This window comes from Armigeres subalbatus, chromosome 1, assembly GCF_024139115.2.
Source record: "Armigeres subalbatus isolate Guangzhou_Male chromosome 1, GZ_Asu_2, whole genome shotgun sequence".
Lineage (NCBI taxonomy): Eukaryota > Metazoa > Arthropoda > Insecta > Diptera > Culicidae > Armigeres > Armigeres subalbatus.
In genome coordinates this window covers 171513655-171518723 of record NC_085139.1, presented here as the reverse complement: position 1 = coordinate 171518723, position 5069 = coordinate 171513655, and positions in this window count along the sequence as shown.

The following is a 5069-nucleotide window of genomic DNA, read 5'->3' as shown; positions in this document are numbered from 1 at the left end:
AGTAGGAAAAATAATTCCGCGAGCCAACGAGGAGAGAGTCCTCCGGCGCTTCCGCTTAGACGCGTACGAAAACGAAGCGGTAGATTCTGATCAAAGTTCGAAGGAAAGTAATAGTTCGAAATCCGATTCTAGTGACGAATTGTCGCCGCCGCGTAGACTGAAGAAAAAAAGAAGCCGTAGAGAGGTTCGAAAGTATCGTCCGGTGTCAGAGTGGAATCTCCGCTATGACGGTAAGGACAACGGCCAAGGGTTAATGTTGTTCATTCGAGAAGTAGAGTTTCTGGCCAAGTCAGAAAATGTCTCTAAGAGAGAGCTATTTAGATCCGCGATTCACTTATTCCACGGTCCCGCGAAAACCTGGTTCATGACAGGTGTAGAGAATGAGGAGTTTGAAACATGGAATGAACTGGTACGGGAAATTAAGAAGGAATTTCTTAGCCCGGACCATGACCATGTTTCGGAGATTCGGGCTATCTCGAGAAAACAGGGCGCGAGAGAAAAATTTCAGGATTATTTGCAAGAAATGCAAAAAATCTTCAATTCTCTGACAAAACCGGCGTCAGAAGGAAAAAAGTTTGAAATCGTTTTTCGAAATATGCGCTCCGATTACAAGGGGCACGCCGTCGCGTCAAATATCGATAACCTTGCAGACCTCAAACGCTTCGGTAGGAAATTGGATGCCACCTTCTGGTATAAGTACAATACGGTTGCTGAAGAATCGACGCGTAACCGAGCACACGTGAATGAAGTACATACGGGAACAAAACCGAAAACGAAGAAAGATACCGATAACCAATTTGTAAAATCGCGAAATTTTTATCGTTCCGGTAGAACTGAAACGCTAGAAGAAGAAAAACCCCCGAAAAAATCTCGCGACTCGCCGAAAGCCAACTCCGACTTCAGAAGTAAACCAAATAGGCCGCAAGACGGGTTACAAGTCTTGCTAGAGAAGTACAGACCTCCAGCAGAGGGCATGTGCTTCAATTGCCGCATAATGGGACACCACGACAAAGAATGTCGGGCTCCCCGTCACCAATTCTGCACTCGTTGTGGATTCTACAACGTGGATGCTATAAATTGTCCATGGTGTAAAAAAAACGCCAACTAGACCGTCTGAAGGGGCAGCCTGGTCAAAAATTTCCTAAAAATCCCCATTTTCATAATGACTACACGGAAGTATCTAATAATTTATTGCAAGAGGGCTATCGAGAGGTAGATCCCCAAGAATACCTTCATTCATCAGAACTAGAAATCAATGAACATTTCATTAAACTACCACACGATAGTAGACCTTTTGTTAAAATTAGCGTCTATGACACACCCCTTGTTGGCTTACTCGACAGTGGAGCTAATCGCTCGATTCTGGGACTAGGAAGTAAACAATTATTAGATAAGCTTAAATTGAAAATTCATAAAACTAATGTCGACGTAACTACTGCAAGCGGACAAGATTTGGATGTCCAGGGGTATGTACACCTTCCAATAACTTTTAACGGTATCACAAAGATCATCTGTGCTCTGGTGATTCCGTCCCTCAAGAGAAGACTTCTTCTGGGAACAGATTTTTGGTCATCATTCGGTATAATCCCTACAATCACCAAGGCCATGGCCGAGGAAGTAGATTGCAGTTCGGAATGTACACGCATAACTCTGGAACAACAACGTGAACTAGACAAAGTGATCTCTTTGTTCAAGACCACGGAAGAGAAAGTTCTAGATAAAACAAATTTAATTGCCCATCGGATCGAACTCACGGACGATGCTAAAAGGCAATCACCAGTTAGAATAAACCCTTTCCCAACGTCCCCCAAACGCCAACAACAAATTGAACTGGAATTGAACAATATGCTTGACGCGGGAGTGATTGAACGCTCATATAGCGATTGGGCCTTGCGTCTTGTTCCGGTAGATAAACCCGACGGTACAATTAGGCTGTGCCTCGACGCACGTAAGCTGAATGAAAAGACTGTCCGGGACTCTTATCCTCTCCCACATGCCGACCGCATTCTCAGCCGATTGGGTCCATGTAAGTTTATTTCCACCATCGATTTATCGAAGGCTTTTCTTCAAGTTCCACTCCACCCAAAAAGCAGGAAATATACGGCATTCTCGGTACTGGGAAGAGGACTGTTCCAGTTCACAAGAATGCCCTTTGGTCTAGTGAACAGTCCAGCCACACTGTCTCGCCTTATGGACCGAGTACTAGGGGGCAGTGAACTGGAACCAAACGTGTTCGTATACTTGGATGACATAATCATCGTCAGCGACACGTTTGAAGAGCACCTGGACAGACTTCGGGAAGTAGCAGCAAGGCTCAGAACTGCAAACTTGTCAATTAATGTGACCAAATCCAAATTTTGCGTTGCTGAAGTTCCGTATCTAGGATACATCCTCAGCCAACACGGTCTGAGACCAAACCCAGACCGAGTCGAATCCATAGTAAACTTTGATCGGCCAACCTCTCTCAAGGCACTGCGTAGATTCCTCGGGATGTGCAACTACTATAGGAGGTTCATATCCAACTATAGCGAGGTGGTTCGCCCTCTCACGGATCTTCTAAAGGACAAACCTAAGTCCGTCAAATGGAACAACTTGGCTGAACACGCATTCGTCAAAATCAAGGAACTATTGATAAGTTCACCGATTTTGACAAACCCAGATTTTACTAAAACTTTTGATATCCATTGCGATGCTAGTGATGCGGCAATAGCCGGAGTTTTAACCCAGTCTTATGATGGAGTAGACAAACCGGTAGCTTATTTTTCGTCAAAGCTGGGAACTACTCAGCTTCGTTACTGTGCCACCGAAAAAGAAGGCCTGGCTGTGATCAAATCGATCGAGAAGTTTCGGTGCTATGTCGAGGGTACGAAATTCACCGTTTATACGGATGCGTCCGCTTTGACTTATATTTTAAGAAGTAGCTGGAAAACGTCTTCACGCCTTTGTCGTTGGAGCATAGAGCTTCAACGGCACGAGATGGAAATCAAGCACCGCAGAGGTGTGGACAATGTGGTGCCTGATGCTCTATCACGTGCCATTGAAGAGGTCCAGGTAAAGGCTGTGAAAACGGACTGGTATGCCGAAATGATAAAAGCTGTCACGGACAATCCCGAAATGTTCAAAGATTTCAGACTGATTGATGGGGTTTTAATGAAGTTAGTTTCTTCTCCCCATGAACATGTTGATTATAGTTTTGACTGGAAGATTTGTATTCCGACCAAGCTTCGAGAAAAAATCTTGATCGAGGAGCATGATGACTCATTGCACCTGGGGGTGGAAAAAACTCTCTCTAAAATACGAAAAAAATACTATTGGCCTCAAATGCCGAAAGACGTAAGGTCGCACATACAAAATTGTAATATTTGCAAGGAGTCAAAACCTGCAAATCGCTCACAACATCCACCCACTGGTCAGCAAAGACTCACTACCAAACCTTTCCAAATAATCGCCTTAGATTATATACAATCACTGCCAAGAAGTAAACAAGGTAACTGCCATTTGTTGGTAATAGTAGACCTATTTTCGAAATACTGCCTGTTGTGTCCGGTCCGTAAAATTTCCACGCAGCAGGTATGTAAATTTCTAGAAGAAAATTGGTTCCGAAGATACTCGGTACCCGAGTATCTCATTTCGGATAATGCATCCACCTTTTTGTCAAAGGAGTTCCAAAAGCTTTTAGACAAATACCGCATCCACCATTGGGCTAACTCGAGGCATCACAGCCAATCCAACCCCACGGAAAGGCTAAACCGAACCATCAACGCCTGTATAAGGACATATGTTCGGTCCGACCAGACACTATGGGATACCAGAGTTTCTGAGATCGAACATGTATTAAATAACACTCCTCATAGTTCGACCGGCTTCACTCCCTACAAAACGATCTTCGGACACGAAATCGTAGACACGGGTAATCAACATCGAATCGACCACGAAACGCACGATATTTCCAACGACGAGAGACTGCGAACGAAAATCAAAGTCGATCAATTTATTCACGATTTAGTCACTAAAAATTTACAAAAACAAACAGAAAAGAACAACCATATCTATAATCTTCGTCATCCCAAAACAGCCCCGGTGTATGCGGTGGGCCAAAAGGTGATGAAAAGAAATTTTCGTCAATCGTCAGCCATTGATAAATACAACTCGAAACTGGGCCCGTGCTACTTGCCGTGCACAGTGCTGGCCAGAGTAGGAACCAGCTCGTATGAGTTGGCTGATGACTCCGGCAAATCCCTTGGCATCTTTTCGGCAGCTGATTTGAAGCCTGTCTGAAATTAATACCACACAAAGAATCTCTTTCATAATGAAATATTCATTGATTAATACTTATCTGACATCAACACCCTATTGAGCCGATCCGGACGGCCAAGTAGTGGGAATCTTATTAGAATTATTTCGGGATACCATTTTGGAAATTCCCAACATTCCACGCACTGAAATATTGCGCTTATAATTTGACAGCGTCCGTCCTTCTACAGCATGAAAATACCTGCTGATTCAACTGAAATGCAGAATGTAAATAAGACCGAATGAATAGAGTGGAATCAGTATTTAACTTGAGCTCAAACAGGAATTTTCTGCTAATTGAATGAATTTACTCACTTGTTTTTGATTCCTTCCGAGCGTTTCGTTAGCGAATGTAAATAAATAAGCGTAGGCCTTCAGTAGCATTGGAATCTCACCTTCGAGTGCGCACTCATTAATGACATTTTAATTGAGATCCAGGTCACTTTCATGTGAGTGAAAGTAGACACTGAGAAAAAAAAAATTAAAAAATTAAAAATTTGTTCCTATAATAGTTTCTGAAAATGAAACTACAGATAGTGAAAGTAATAAATTGATAAATATTCGCGTTTAATAAACAAATATTTCTCTTCAGGAGGGGTCGATAGGGTAATGTAACCGATCGTTACAATCATTCCTTTTGTTGGCTCCACCACAAAACATAAATAGTATTTTTTATGCGTGTACCAATTAGATTGTAAAGTGAGCGGCGGCTCTCACGGTTCTGTGAGGCTCTCACGTTCTCTTTCTCAATCCATTCGCATTGGATATTTGTTGTC